The sequence below is a fragment of the Oxyura jamaicensis genome, chromosome 3 (assembly GCF_011077185.1).
Source record: "Oxyura jamaicensis isolate SHBP4307 breed ruddy duck chromosome 3, BPBGC_Ojam_1.0, whole genome shotgun sequence".
Classification (NCBI taxonomy): Eukaryota; Metazoa; Chordata; class Aves; order Anseriformes; family Anatidae; genus Oxyura; species Oxyura jamaicensis.
In genome coordinates, this window is record NC_048895.1 from 7,895,813 (window position 1) to 7,912,467 (window position 16,655).

Genomic DNA, 16,655 nt, shown 5'->3' on the forward strand with positions numbered 1-16,655 from the left:
AAATGGGACTTTTAATGGAATCCTTCCAATGGCTGTCAGTTTCTTCCTCTGAGTTTGATAATTGATTTTTTTTTCCTTTTTTTAAAAAAAAAAAAAAAAAAGGAAAAAAAAAAAAAAAAAAGGAAGATGGTTTCAATTATCCAAAGCTAGTGGAATGTTTAACTCCCCTTCTGCTATCAGTGGACTTGTTTACATTGGGATTTTGACTAAATTGAGATTGCATATACCCAGATGTTATCTGCCCGGGTGACTTTTTCATTTGCTTTGGCAAAGGATTTGATGATATATTGCTACCATCTCTTTGTCAGTTTTCACTTTATATATTACAGCCTACATTCAGGCTTTTCTTTTCTAAACTTCTTCTGCTAAACTGTTAACTCCTGTGCTTCTGCTATTCTTTTCTAAGGGTAAAATCCCCATTTTACGATAGGCTCATCGGAATCAAGTTTATGGATATAGAAAGTTGTGTGTTGTATCCTATGCATTGTTATACATGCAACTGAGCAAATGCTGGGTTTTGTAGTTTATGCGTGAGTCTCATACACGTTGGGAATTTAATGTCCTCTAGCTCTAAGCCTTAGATTGCAGTCAAGCGTTTTGCCCCATGTGGAAATCACGCCGTCATCAGGTTGCCCTGGGCAGCATGGGAATCAATCTGAGACCAAGAGATGCCAATCTGATCCCGACTGCAGGTTTTCTTCTTGGATAACATGAAAAAAGCCCAAGTCCCAGACAAACAAACACAAAATCAAAACAATTTTTTTTTTCTTGTTGTTTTCTCTCTCCGCTTTGGTGTGCTAAGGGGCACAGGTGTGTCTGAATCACATCCACTCTGTGGTGTCCTTCAGTGAGGTAGGAAAGGAAAAGCTCTCCACCAGGACTGCTTTCTTCCCGGTGCACAGTGACCTACCGTGCCAGTTGCCTGTGCAGAGGAGCAAAAGCTCCTCTTAAACGTAGCTTGCAGCAGAAAAACGTTCCACAAATATCAGCGGGGAATTAGAGAACACATTAGCCAGGACTACCCAGAGGTAGAACTGCAGTAGTGAAAAATAGGAACAATCGAACGAGAGCATCGTTTCACTCATTACTGTAAGGTCATTTTCCAGCACCGGGGTGGGGGGGGGGGGGGGGAAAGGACCTGGCCCAGAAACCTGCTACATAGGATGTGCTCCGCTGAGAAACAGCTTGAATAAAGAATTGCATTTTTTATGTCTTTAGAGCGCTAAAGTGGGCGAGCGCTCAAGCTCAGCAGTGATCAGACAGAGCTGCAGCCAACAGAAACAGAGGTTTGAAAGTGTAAGATCCTAATCTATGTCCTAGCAAACCTTTCAATTGAGTTATTTTTCCTCTTTCAACCTTCAGACCTTCTGGTTGCAAATTAGAGAGTTCGCACTAGTGTTCGCGTGACTCCAGGTGCATACATCTTACGTGAGATGATAGGAGGTCCCGTTATTCATGTTTGTACAGACGTGGGTAGAGTTATTCCTATTTGCAGGCCTTTAAAATGCCAACTTTTTATTTTAAGTCTGGCTTACTTTAACTGCAGTATTTAACCTCAGAAATCCCTTTGTGTTTTGTTGTTTTGTTTTTTGTTTTTCCCCTCAATCACATTTTAAAAAGCGTGAGGATTTAAATCAGTAAAAGCAATGAAAAAGTATGTGCTCTTTTGAACTTATGATTTAAGCAAGTTCATGGTGGAACCATACGCAGTGGGATTTGAATCAAGCTGTTTTTAATTGTTGCTAATATTGTTTATTTTGGTAATGCCTCAAGACCAGCTTTGCTTGGTCAAGTAGAAATGCACAGAGATGGGTTTATAATCTAATTAGCCAGGAGTGAGTGATAGTGGTAGAAGTTTGTGGTGAAAATCCACAAACAGTTGATGTCAGAAAATATCCGACTAGTTCCAGTTTGACTATGGGAGAGAGACGAGAAGAAAAATTGGTGATGGAGATAAAAGATAATTGAAAGGAAATGTGACACTGAAAGAGACATGAATAAACAGCGTAACTGAATTAAAGAGCTGGGGCAAGGAGGGGAAGTAAAGATCTGTTGAGCAAAGAGCAGTTAGCATGGGAAAGCCCATCAAAATGTCAGAAATCTATGAATCACCACAAAAGTCCAGTTTTTGCAGCTGCTTTTACTGTTTGAAGAGTGGCTAGGTTTCTCTTTCAGACTTTTCCTCCAGGCCACGTAATGGAGAGAGGTTGGGCATCTGCTGTTAACTACCTGTTGTTAATAAGTTGTTATCAATAATCTGATATGTTTAGATAGGTACCTACAACATACAGAGGGCTGTGCAAGAGGTGAAGGCAAAACAATCTGCTGTCCAAGGACTTAAAAGCCCACACAGTAGCTACAGAGAAAAGAGGCTGTATTTTGCAGTGGTGTTGATGAGAGTTTTTAGTGTATCCCTTTTTCTTCTAAATTCTGTGAGAGAGTGAGTATTGTGAAGGAATCGTGTTTTCAACAGCTGGTTGACTCACTTTGTAATGCCCTGATGTCTCTGTAAGATTTGCAAGATATAAGATAATTATTTTTGAAAAGGCAAATACGAAAAGCATAACATGAAAATAAGTCTTACAGGTACCTTACAGCATCTGCTGGTTGGGGAGCGAGCCGACAGTGTTAGATTTTGCGTAAAGTGGAACAACACAGCGTTTAGGTCCAGGAGTGTCAGCAGAGTCCCATGAAAATCTGAAAGAAAATTTTCCAGTGCTGCTCTTTAGGTCACTTCCTTCAGGAGCTCCCAGTAGGTCATTCTCCTCTTTGCTCCTTGCCTTGTATATAATTAGTTTGGGCTCAATGGCTGCTTTTTGACTGAGTTTAGTTTTAGCTGCTGATTCTGAGAGTGGGGCCAAGATGTTGGCCACCAGTCTGTTTACTGTTATCAGGTGCCTTTTCAGAGGCTGATGATAATTTACTTAGAACAAAAGACAATGTGGGCTCTGCTGAAAACCTGAGATTACCCCGTCCTCCCCTGCAGAGCTGGAAGTCGTGAGGAGAAGTGGAATTTAAAAGCAGAGCAAGGAAACCAGGATTAGTGGTAGGATGAAAATAGTTCAGAAGTTTTTGGAGAGATGGAGGCAGCTGCAGGAGGACAGAGGGACAGCAGTACGTAGAAGGAAAACTGCTGAAGGACATCGCAGAAGGTTCTGCTAAATTCCAAAAGACATTCAGGAGTGAAGAAAGTTGTGCTCTGGGATATAAATATATATATATATATATTCTTTTTATCTTGTGGTGCATCTAAAATAGAGGTTCACAGGATCTCTTTTCAAAGCCTCTTGTTACCCATGGCATCCAGCCCTGGTCCCTGAAAAGAGACTGCAGCCTTGGGTTCCCAGAAGGAAGGCTCTGTGAGAAAAGGGTAGGTGTTAATCCATCAGGTTGTTAATTTTTTAGCAGAGGTCATGTGAAGGCCTAGGGAAGCTGGGAGTTATCTCTGTCTGTAGCTCTTGCCAGAAGAGACCGAGCTGATACTTACTCAGACCAAAGGAAACTCGAGAGCACATGGGTGCATAGCATGTCTAGTTATAACATAAGAACTGCAGCTGACACTATTTCCCAGAAAACTTGACAGGTTGAAATAACAGTGGGAGACTTATGAAAAGAGAGGAAAGAAATCTTGTACAAAGAACTGCATGGCTGATTGCATCAGTGCCTTGATGTCAGTAAGTCTTCACCATGAGACGTGCACGAAGGCTATGGAGCATGTATACACATATGGTGGCATATTTATGTCTTGTGAGGTGTCATTAACAATAACAACTGTTTCTTATAAAGGTTTCTAGAAGCTATATTTCAATAAAATGATCAGTATCAGTCTCTACCTGAGCACACTCAGTTTTCAAAATCTAATGTTCAGCTCTCTGTTTCATTTCACATTTCATTCCTGTTAACAGGCAAATGGAATTAGATGGATGCAAGAAAGCAGAAGCTGTTTTTCTGTTGTTGTTGTTTTGCTTTGAGTAAAGAAGTTAAATTATACAGTATGAAATGAGCAAAATTCCAAGAGAACTCAACCCTTAGAATCTCAATTATTAATTATTTTGTCTCCCGAGTTTCTGAGCTGTTACTCTCAAAGCAAAATGAAACAAAACTCCCTTATCAAAACTTTATCAATCCAAATAAAATGTACAAGAGAGTGCTGGAAGACAGCACTCCAACCCACTGCGGATCAGAGAAGATGACAGGTACCAACTCTAGCTCAGCGAGTGTGCGCCACCGACCGCAGCACTTCCCAGCCCCATTCCAGGGACCATTCTCATGCCCGCCCGAACCCAGACGGGCATCAGTGTGGTTTCACAGTTGTCTGCATGGAGATCTCCAAGCCCTTAAGCAGGAGCTACAAAGAAAAGACTCTGCTCCCAGATGGCTTCCTAGTGTCCCTACTCTCCCCTTTATAGTCTGTTAATTTGGGCTTTTAATCAAAATGCCCTTAATCTGCTTTCTCCAGACTGGCTTCCACAATGGTTCCACCATTTCACAATTGCACTTACTTATATATAATATTATTTCCCGAAGGAAACTGCAAATCCGAACAGTATAATACAAATGCAACAAAGACAAAACAAGCGTAAGTTTACTGGCTGACATTTGTCCTTATATCTAGAACAAGAACTTAATTTCTTTACCCTTTAATCCTTCTTATTTTAAATTCCATGTATAAACTTTTCACTTTTGTAGAAAATGACGAAACGAGTGCGTATGTTCTCAATACTTCAGAACTGGGAGGAGTTCATTTTTTTTTTCTCTTGAGTTCAGATCCTTTTTCACCTTTTCCTAAAAATGTTTCCTTAGTTCAAATTTGCTATGCTTGTCTCCAGCATGTGAATGTTGCCTTGGATCATTTGCAATGAACAGCTGCAAGGAGATCTCAGAAAAAGAGAATATGCTAAGTAAATTAGTAGTTTAGCTGCACAGCAGTCAGCAGTCTTTCATCTGCGATATTGTGTGCTTGTCTCTGAATTGGGGAGTAAGTTTCCATAGTTCCAGAAAGCTCCCGGTTTTGGTGTGCGGAATTCCAATGAGCAGGAACTTCTGACAGCAGCCTTTCCCAATATTTAACCTTCACAATGTCAGTAAAGGAAGGCTTAGATTTTTTTTTTTTTTCCTCTTGTCACCCCTAAATTATTTTCTTCTGTTCAGTTATCAGTCACTGTTTAGTAAATCAGCTGCCTGAAGGCAGGGATTAGGATTTATTGATGAACTATGCTCATCCGGAATGTCTTCATGTGGAAGTAGCATCCCTTGACCTTTTTTGCACGAGGAGGTTTTACAGAAGCCGCCTATTACCCACACACCTGTTGTCTTGGCTGTCACTTGCTTCCACGCCACTCTTTGACGTTGGAGAATTTTGGGGTAAAGTAACAGTCTTAATATTTCTGAAATGTAGTACTACGTGCTCTTATTATATATTCTGTATTTTGGCCCACTACCTACTGCTGCAGCTGTAGGGCTGTAGCGGTAAGGGTATAGTTGGTTCGTTGGTTGTTGTTTTCTCTTTTTGTTTCAGCTTGGGAAGTTGTAAGATATTTAATGCATCAGTGTCATTGCAGTATTTACCATCATTTCATGACAATTCATGTAAGGCAGTAGAATATATTTGTTCCTATTTGTCCATTTCAAAGTGGCAAGAACTGCTAGGATAGCTATGTGAAACCGGCAGGGGAAAAAACAGTGCTGTCAAAACTGGGTTTAAAATGTATGTAGAAACACAGACTCTTTTGAAATTGAGTTTTGTGCAGAATTTCACTGCTCCCTCTTTTAATACTTAGTGCAGAGAAGTCCTAAATTCATTTGACAGAAGATGAAAGTAGTCTAAACAGAGCAAAACTTGTCCCACCACCTACCTTGCATATTGGATGTATGAATAGAACAAAATGAGTTCCTTATGAAGAAGATGCTAGTGTAATAAAGATTATATGAGGGAGATTAACTTGTGCTAACTTTCAGAAACTTCTGAAATTTGCAGAGATTTTCAGAATACGTAGTTGCCTAGCCACCCTATGAAATGCCACTTTATTCCACTGCAAAATATAGGTAAATTTTCTTGTTTAAGTACATGCTATTATTTATCATACTAAGGTTTATCCTTCATCTAGCAGCAGTGTGCTTCTCCTGATACTTTATCTGTGACTATCAGTAAATGAGGTTATTTTCATCATCTAAAGTCATATTTTCATTGTGCAAAGCATCCAATATTTTCAGTTGATATGCCAGAGACCTACACTGTTAAAAAGAAACTTTATTCAGAAGTTTGGGCTGTAATAGAAAGATGTGTCTGGGGATTTTCTCTTATTGGAGTAGTGGATGGGAATGTTCTATATTAGCACTTGTGGGATTTATGGTGTATTTTGCACTACAACTGTTAAAATGACTCACACAAGCGCCTGCATCTGCAGAAGAATTATCCTACAGTAGTAATAGTTCCGAAATCTGTCATTTTTCTGCTAGAAACTGGCATTTGAATGCAGCATTCCAACTGCTAATGGATATTCAGGGCCCTTCCGGATAGAGCCTTGATTAGTAGATGACAGGCTAACAGAAAAGCTGTGTTTTATGGTTAAGGGAGTTAAACAAAACTCACATTGCCTTTTGGACGGAGGGAAAGCAGGATCATTTGGAGACTTCACAGGAAGTTGCTGGAGAGGAATGCCATAGTGATTGATGAAGGTGGTCCATTATCAAACACTTTGTGAAAACTTTGATTTCCTCTTAGTAAATCACATAGCTTATACAATGCACGGGTGAAGAATTTTTTTTTTATTTTTTATTTTTTTTTATTTTTGTTTTTTCTGGAAATATGTCAAACTGCATTCAAGGCAAAATTTAGGAAGGGAAATTGCTTAGTGTATTGAAGCCAAGTAGTTGATGGTCCCTTTGAATGCATCTGCATATATTGTTTGGTAAATAACATTTTGCTGGAAATGAACTTCTTACATCAAAGTCTTGGAGATTTGTGTCTCCAGGCACATGAAATAGAGCCATGGAAGTTGCAAGCTTTTTCTGTAAAGTAAATACGTAGTAAATAGGCTGATCGTTTTCATCTGACTTCTAATATTGTGTTTTTCTTTTCTTTTATTTTGACACTTGCCATTAGCTTTTGAGGGGTCATCTGCCTCCTATGTAAGGAAATCTAAGATTGGGGAGTAATAATTCTGTGTGTGCCCTGTATTTTGAAAGTGTTTGTTCAGCCAGGTAAGATACGAAGGTATTTGGGCTCACAAAGTTCATTTCACAAATCCTTCTGAACAAGAGCAGCACTCGCAGCCATCTCTGGCTTTACAGATTGCACAGTCCCAAGGAGTGCAGCAGCCTGGCATGTAAAAAGGCGCATATTATCCCTGATTGGTATAGCTGGGGCTTGTTCTATGGGATGGCTCCAGAGATTGGGATCAAGGTTTTCAGCTTGAACAGATGAGTGCTGGAATCTACCAGGAGCATAGGCTGATATCCGTGAGGGACGCTGAAACAAATTAAACCCTTCTAGTTGCAGAAGTGCTAATAAATGTTTCTGAGCAGTACACGCTGCACAGGCTTGAACCTCTGCATTGCTTCTAGGTACAGATATGCCTGCGTATGGCAGGGGAATCAATACAGTGCATGTCTGAATCACTGCTGAGGGGACCCTATCTTTGAATAAAGGATCAAGTTTTAAGCTGTATGCAGGCTGGAAAATAGCTTTCTGTAGGTAATTATTCTAGTTGATCATCTTAATTAAATTATGATTTGAGCATGATTCTAAGCTTCCCATCATACTGCAAACAAAGGTGGGGAAGCTGGAATGGGAAGATGCTAGCTAGAGTGGGAAGACACTCCCCAGGAAGTCCTCTGTAGAAATATTCGCATCAGGTTTGTTCAGGTTTATGTTCTACCGGGTGTTCCTTTGTGCAAGAAACTGATACTGGTGGCAGTCCTGAATAATCAGGATTTACAAATCTTCTTTTAGACTGTGGAATCGCTTGTAATCTGTGAGGCAAAAGGGAGATGAGGCTTAGCTCCTTTTATCTGACACTGTGTTTCTGTGACCTACGTGTCTTATGGCAGATAGCTTATGCGGTTATCCTCTCTATAAACCGAAGTGTGCTATCAACTGAAGTATGCTAAATGAAATGGTGGTGACGTGGGTGAACCGTGTAAGGATCCCGAGTAAGCCAGAATGCAGGGGTTAATCTGTACCATTGCTCCCTTAAAGAGAGCTAGCCCCAAGCGGTGCCAATATTCAGGCTGTGTTCGGCACTTGTTCTCTGTGGCTCCATACAAAAGTCCCCTGTATGGCTTCCTGACTCGTGTAACGCAAATTGTGCAATACAATCTGAAGCGTTGTAAAGGTCCTTTAGAATTTCAGTCTATTAAAACTGAATAAAACGAAAGAATCAAAAGTTCAAAGACCTCGGAGGCTAATGCAGAATTTTTCCTTGCATATATAGGTACTTGAAGATAATCCCAGAAAAGATCAGAGTTGTTTGTCAAGAAACCTACACAGAAAATCTAGTGGCTAAAGAATTTAATATATCTCATATTTCCTTGCAAGAGAGGCTGAAAGGATGAAGGGAGGTAGGCTGTTCTTTCCAGTACCAATACAAAGTACTCGTCTTTTGATTACTTCCTGAAACATGAACGTTTAACATTCTGCTCCAATTTTTTTACAGCGGACTCTACTGAGTCATTAACAGCTTGTTAAGTGACTTGGGTTTTAATACCTACGTTTCTGCCTTAGGAATTGACACGTGTTAGAAAAATCTGGGAATTGAAACGTCTGATTTGCCTTTCCTGCTTTTAGTTTCCAGTTTGGATGTAAAGGCATTTTGTAACCTCAGTCAGATGCAGTGAAAGCTTCTGCATCTGCGTGGGGGCAGCTTCTGCCCTCATATGCATAGACAGTATCATTCAGCCTGGAGAGTGTCACATTTCTGCATTACCCAATCTAGATTAAAGGTAAAAATCTTTGGGTTTCTATCCCCAGGAAATTTTTTCATTAATATTCTCCCTTGTTTTGCTACTTTGAAAAGTGACAGCGTGTCACTTGATGCTCTGCTTTTCCTCACCTCTTAGCTCTCTTGCACACTCCATTATCTTTGCCTTTTTAGCTCAAGTCTGTGGTTTATGTGCTCAGTCTTTGGGGCTCTTGCTCTGCAGTTTTAAACCACACGGTCAGAACGATTGCTTTCTGAATGGATCAGTTATTCTGGTCTCCACATATTCAGCCATATGCCGTTGTCTTTCCAAGGCCTATACTTACCTCTAGTAACACCTAAATGGCATTGTAATGCATTAATTGTTAAAGCTGCTTAAGCAACTGGCAGTATCCTTGTTTTTTTTGGATGGGAAAGCACGGATACAGGGAGACACTGCTTATAAGACAGGATTTTTAGGTGATAATTTATTGTGTTTCTTCCTCTAAGATTTAGGTTTTCCTGCATCCATTGTGCCTTTGGTCTGGGGTTGTTGAGAGCTGGTTTTTGGGTTCAAGGTGCGCATTCAGGCTGCGTTGTGCACGTGGAAATTACATGTCAGGGATACAATTTCCACGCGCAAAATGGGTACAAAAATGGAGTATTTTGGGGTTGTCTTTCCTGTGGAGCAAGGAGATGGAAGGAGGGAGCACAAAGTTGCCTTTTTTTTGGGTGCAGTCTGCTCTACGCATACAAAGCACAGTATTGAATTCAAAAGAAGCCTCTGAAGAGGCCCCCGCTACCGGTGATGGCTCAGTCCTCTCCCTTGTGTCTGACCCTGTTTGACTTCTAACATCCACTGGAGCTTTTTAATTTTTTAAGTGACTTTGTCTTTTTAATTTTTAATACTTCCGTAGAGTGATAGAACTTTCTCCCAATTAAGATGATGACCAGGCCTTGGACTTCAATACCTTCTCTCAGTTTCTGCCACTTAATTGTCTTATGAGCAACCCCCCTGTCTAAACTTCCACATGGGCTTTCGGCGGGGAAAAAGAAAGTTTTTGAACTTTCCTGTTTTAATTATATTAAAGCTGACCTCTCTCTAGAGCTGTCTCCAGTTCCAGGAGGCGTGTGGCAGCCATAGTGGGCATTACTGTCTGATAGGGTGGAATTCCCAATGAGAACAGTTCCTCTCTCCCTTTCCAGTGAAGTGTAACAGTAAAGCAAGGTTCCAGTTGTTATATTATCATTTTCTATCAATTTTGATAGTTACTAAGGATTCTACCTGACTTGTGCCGTTAGGACTGTAAAATTACCTGATAACACACAGTGTGAGCCTGAAATCTGTATCTGTGCTAAGAGAACCACGGAAGGTCTTCTACAAATAAACACTCAGGACTTCAGAAGTCTCTTTAAACTCTCCAGCTTTTCTATCCCTTTCCAGCTCAATCTACAGCCTACAAAGTCTGCAGGATCACCCTGCTCCTTCTCTTCTTCTGGCAGTTCTTCATGCCCATACCCAGCCCAATTTTTTCAGGTACAACAGTGATATTTCGAAGTTTTTTCCTGCACCCGTATTCACCTCAGTGCTGCTTTCCTACTTCTGTCATACAGTGATGTTGTCTGTTACTTTCTGCTGCTTCTTTGCAATTCTCATAATTCCCACTTAATTGTATAAAACAAAACAAAACAACAAAACCAACCATACACGCAGAAGAACAACAGCATAGCTGGGCATAGGGCTGTAAACAGATTTTCCATGGTGTGGTGTCCTTATCCTGCTGCCAATATCCTCTTCAAAAAGCAGAGTTCCAATTTAATTAATTTTTAGTTACTGAATTCAGGTTCTGTTAGATTCGATTCCATCTGTGTTCTTCATCTTTCTAACCCTCCATATATACCACATTGATGTTTTTTTTCATTTTGGTATTTTGCTACGGAACTTTTACAAATGGTAATGAAGAAATAAAAGTTCTTGTACAGAGAATGCTGCCTGAGATAGAAATACAGACCTCTTTATTTGTTACTATTCTAGCAGTAATTAGCTGACTTGCTCCTAATGCCAGGATGTTTCACTTTAGCTTGCTGTGGAATGATGGCATGCACCTGAGGGAAGATCCGAATGTTAGTGCTTCAAGTTGCCACCTGGTGGTATTGCACATTGAATGTTCTGCTCAGGGTATGGCGAAATCCAAAAATAAAATCTGATGTCGATGACAACTTTGTGAATGACGGAAGATGATCTTGATGTTTGTGCGGAGCACCGTCATCCTGCTTGTGATTTAAATTTTATGTTCATAAATGCAGAAGTAGCGAAGATTATGCAAACCCGTGACTATTTAGATTTATTTATACGTGACATATTTGTTTCCACTGTTTTGATAGCTAGCCCTTCACAGTTGCTCACAAATAATTTAAAAAATCAGACCCATATGACTTCTTTCAGACAACCTCTTTAGAATCTGCTTAATGATAAACATAAGGGAGGTTCAGCTGGTTTGAATATGAGTTCACTTCTGAATAATCATGTATTTAATTGCTTTACTAAATGGAACAATAGCTTCCAGTCAGCAATAGCATGTAAGCCTCTCTGCTTAACTTCACCTTTAGATGTTTTTTGAGTAGGGATGTGTTTTGGCTGTGGGTCCCCCGCGCCCAAAGGATGTGATTGATCCAGAAGAAGGATGTTTTGGAAGGTGTGCGCAGCAGTGTCACGAGATACGGGAGGCAAGCTAAATGTGGGGGGGACTTCTGCAGTTCTGTAAGGAGAGAAACAAGGGGTAAATGGCTCTTAAATGGAAGAATACTAAAAGCTCCCCCCATTTTGGGGGGGTGGCCTACTTGCAGGGGCTGGCCAGGGATGGACGAGGTGTGCTATCTGCACCTGTGAAGCTTCGTTGAGGAGAAGGTGGCGATGCTGATAAGGTGCATTGTGAAAAAGAGAAATGCAGGCTGCAGGGCCTCAGGGAGCACCCTGTGAGTGCTGGGGAAGTTGAGTGTTTGATCTGTAAGATATGGTTCTGGCCCTCTGCCTTCCAAGAAATCTCTGTGGGGCAGGTAAGGAGTTGTTGGGATGTTGGAGAAGAGAGAGACGTATTCCCTGGGAGAAAGGGGAACTGTGCCTCCGTGTGTGGGGGTTGTACGCCAGGCAGGGAGGTGGAAGAGAAATGCTGCTGCCAACACGATCTGTTTGCCTCAGCCTGGAAAAAAAAAATTCAAAGAAAAAAGTGAGTCCTTGTGTTTGCTGGGGAGGAAGCGAAGAGGTAACTAAAAAAAAAAAAAAGTGTGTGAAAGGGTTTCTGTGATTCTGTCTTTGAACTAGGAGATGCTAGTGGCCTCTCTTCTCTGCGTTTGCATGTACTACCTGGATGCTAGTACATATTGCTACTAGCAGTTAGCATGTTAGCTCCTGTTAACATGTCCTCCTAGGGGAGGACAATAAGAAAGTCATAGGAGAAACCTTAATTACTTCCTGAATGTGTTTGTTGGGTGGGTTTTTCTGCTTTTGTTTGTACTGGAGAAGTTTGTGCTTGAAGTGGTTTGGTTGCTGTAGTGAAATGGTTTGAGCTTAGTGAGCAGAAGATGAAGAATACATACTAAAAATAACCACTGGTGACTTAGATACCTCTTGGTAGATACTATTTATTTTTTCTGATTTAATGGTGAGGGTAAATTACTTATGAGTTAGTTCAATCTGCAAAAAAAAAAAAAAGCAGATTCATCTAGTTTTTGTTAATATGCTTAGTCTTCAACAAAACATTGAATTATAACAAATGTCTCCTTAAAAACAAAAAAAAATGTCCAGCAGATATAAGTGTGGTGTTGTGCCCTTAATTTTGTCGTCATCGTTCAGCAGGCAATCAGATCTATTATTCTGCCGTCATTATGTGGTGTAATGAAGATGAGCTGAAATACACTAAGCACCAAATTGTCTTCATAAAGAGATTTTTAGGAAGAAATGGATTGTGGTTGGGATTGTAATCTGAAATGCGCTGGCATACACAAAGTATATTCCATGTTTAGTGACACTACAAAAATATTCATAATTAAATGTGATGCATAGAGTAATTTTCAGGGGAGCTATTTCATGTAATTAATTTCCAGTAACTGTGTTACTCTATAATATCATATCACCCAAGAAGATAAATACTCTGAGTGGTAGTTGGAAGGTACAAATGGCTAATTCGTTAGTTCCACATAAAGAACAGACACAGAAATGGCTTCTGCAGGGGGAATAATGCAGGTGAAACCTGGCATCTCATTTGAAGCAACAGTGCAGGGCTTCTTCCAGCAGGTCTCTAGTGGGAGTGCCAAAGAGCTCATGCTTTGGGACAAGGTATACTTAGGTATACTTTTATTTATGTTTCTGCAGCTTACTGGGTCCAAGTCACAAAAGAGTTGGGCTTCTTATTATTTTCAGCTCATTCTGAAATCACAGTGCGCGAGAATTCTTTGAAGTAAGTCTGCTTACGCAAGCTGCTGAATATAACACTTTTTCATTAAAATCTAAGTCTTATGCCTTACAGCGTATTCAAGTTCCTTGTATGCTCTGTAATAGCTAATAGGAGGCCTGATTAAAAAGACAGAGCTCCTCAGAGTTTGAGGGGAGAGCTTTTGGGCAGCTTTCTGCATAGAAAACCGAGAGCTTCCTTTCATGGCCTCTTTTTTTTTTTTTTTTTTTTTTTTTAAATCTTCCATTTCTCTGCAACTACTTTTCCATTATCTTGTGTAGTGCTACTAATAACAATGAATATATAGTCAATGTCAGTTAAAAGCCAAGTCTCTGTCTATTATAACTAATGAAAATATATTGAATTTAATATACTTGGTTGGAGTTATTAGTTTCTGACAGTAAATGATGGCTTGCACTAATTAGGGTCATTATCATGCAAGTAGAGTGCATTCTTCAAGGCCAAGGTACTACTGGTATTTGAGACCCAATAAAAAGCCACTTTTTTTTTTGGTAAAACTTGAATGAAATGCTAAGTAAAGCTTATTGTCAGTGCTGTTATGGTGTTGGCTACCTCTAGGAAAACAGTCCATTGCTGCTCTGAAGGCTGGCAAAGAGGTTCGGGCACTTTCAGGGCTATTTGGCTTGCGTGGAAGGCTGGAGGAATGAATGGTGGTGGCATGTTGACTCGTTTTTTCTACCGTATCTTCTCTTTATCTCTTAATTTCCACTAACTGCACTTCATACGTGCAGGGAGTTCCTCAGGATAAAGGGAGCCTCAGTGCAAGCCATTCAGGCTGTCAGGACCACAAAGGTCCTCAGCAGGTGTATGGGACGAGGAGAGAGCACTTAGCAAATAGTTTTCATGAGCTGTTAGACTGTAAATCAGAATATTTGGCCTCTTTGTTCCTGAAGTGATATGAAGAGAGGAGCCCCAGTGGGGGGAAAAAGTGCTTTATTGTGATAAATCTAACTCTGGCTAGCAAGCCCAAATCTCTTACAGCCAAGATGAAGGTAGCCTGTAGTTGCTCTGTGAGATGTCTGCCATCAGAGGTGTGGGGTGGGTTCCTTCTGCTGCTGTTTGGTGGATGGGGTCAGCCGTGCAAGGGTCGCTGCTGTTACCTGTTGCTTGCAGCTGGGTGCCCAAACCAAGGCTCTGGCATTGTCCCCACTTGGTTCCCCCCAGCATCCCGCGGGGAGAGGGGAAGGAAGCTTTCTTGGTGCTCATAATCTTGAATTATTGTAAGTGACTTTATGTAGGGTCTCTCAAGTATGTGGCCAAGTAGGGACTGTTCGGCTGCTCACTTCTTCCAAAGATGTTTTCACATCTTGTTACATCTCGTTTTAATATCGTTATTACTGTGTGGACATGCTACAACTTTGTGATACTTTCTTATGCTTATCCAAAGAGAAATTCTATACAGATATCAACTCCTCAATTATTGTTTCTGAAATGTATATTTTTTGAACACCAGACGTGTTGCCTGTAGGATGTTACTGCTCTTTGATGTTTTGCCCATTCCAGTAAGTGAAATAATTTGAGTTATTTCAAATATGGAGTGGGAATTCCCAGGGGATCTACGGAAAATATCTTGAAGCTGAATGTAACCTAGTGTTCTGTTTAAAAAAAGAAAGGGGGGCAAAATGTTTTGCCTCGTGAGACCGCTGAATGAGAGAAATTTTTGCATCACCAGGCCAGTTCCAAACAGAATTTCTGACTTTAAAAGCAATGCTAAAAATACTGCTAAATATTTTATTCTGAAGTTTCGGAAAAGCCAAGTAACGTTTCATTTAGAGATGCACGTATAGGTTTGTTGGCTTGTTTGATGGTGATCAGTGGAAGTCGAGAAGATGAGAAGTCTGAGATGAGCGCAGTGCTATGAAGGAAGGGCTGAGCTCTCCCCCAGAGTGCTTTTGACCTGAAGATGAAGCAGGTCCTTATGGGGTTGTTTGATTACAGTTACTTGGGGTGAATAGGAGGGAAGAGAGGAAAGAGTAGGTTTAAAGCAGGAGGAGGAAAACTGAAGGAATGTGCAGGGAGAGGCAGAATAAAGTCAAATGAAGGTTAGCTGTGCTACACTGAAAGCAAGAGAAAAAGCTCAGAGCAAGGACTTGTTTTCAGCTGAAGAAAGTGCAATACATGGGCATCGCTTCCTGCATCAACTCCTCTGCAGTGTTTCTGTTACAATTTGCTCTTCCAGCTAGCATCTCCTTCTATTTCTCTTCCAAGGAAGAAGTTTGTGCTTCTCCCGCAATGGTGTGCGTAGGTTTCACCTACACGTTTGGTTGTCTTAAAGATAACAAAATAGAACAGAACTAAAAACCCTTTAAAGCTTAGACACTTCTTATCCTAAAACAGTGGAAATAAGGAATTTGTATATTGTAAACTACAACCGTCTTCAACAAAACGGCAGAAGAGTAAGAGCATGGCTTTAGACTAAATCAGTTTTTTGTTGCACTTTATTACCTTATCAGGAGAAGGACTTTGAGCTGCAATCACCTGTAACTTCTGACATCCTGACAAAGGAAAAATTGATGGCATCCTCTAGGGAGGGGGCGCACACGCACACACACACACACACACACACAAACAAACAAACAAACAGAAACCTGATTTATCCTGGCAACACCACTGTTCAACAGTCTGCAGGAATCTCTTAAGGAAACAGTTGCTGAAGGCTAATACCTGAATATGGATGTTTTTCCAAAACTGAGCTTTTAACTATTTGCTTTCATCTATTTTTAGTCTGCTCATGCAGTAATGTACAACTCAAACTGTCAAACTAATTACATTCTATGTTCTTCTAAAAATTTGAAGGGATGGAAATATTTAGCAAGCATGTGTAAGATGTTCTGGATACTATCATGTCTTTGTCAAAGCTCCCTGATTTCACAAGATGTGCGATTAATGGAATGGGTTACTTTTAGAATGTGAAAACAGTCTCTAACTTTTTTTAGTCTGTGTTTGTTTTACGTATGATAAGAGAATGTTAAATCCAATCTATTTTATTGCAAAATTTAGCGTACTGTCTTGGGAAAACCAGTTGTCAGCTGCACACAATTGTTCGTTTTAATTGTGTATGGTAAGCAGGGAGCATCTTAGAGATGAAGTTGCAAGAATCATTTCCTTGCCCCTTCTCTCCTGACCATGGGAATTCAGAAGAATTTAGGTTTTGAAGTGTAATGGCTGGGAGCCTCTGCCTGTTTCAGGCACCCAGGTTTTAAATAGATGCAGGACGCGAGATGAAACCGTAGGCCCTGCTTTTTTAGGTATGCACCATTGGCTGTGCTTTTGCTGTTTTATT

General features: G+C 40.5%; 1 protein-coding gene and 1 long non-coding RNA gene across 3 annotated transcripts in view; both read left to right on the top strand.

The window, feature by feature from the left end:
* MACROD2 (mono-ADP ribosylhydrolase 2) overlaps positions 1–16,655 on the top strand; it is an 857,698-nt gene that overhangs the window by 404,784 nt on the left and 436,259 nt on the right. The gene's annotated exons all lie outside the window — the stretch shown is intronic.
* The window catches only part of LOC118164885, a 29,055-nt gene continuing 22,519 nt past the window's right edge, over positions 10,120–16,655 (top strand). The window contains exon 1 of the long non-coding RNA XR_004749715.1: positions 10,120–11,957. This is a non-coding gene — a long non-coding RNA (uncharacterized LOC118164885). The remainder of the gene's footprint in view (positions 11,958–16,655) is intronic.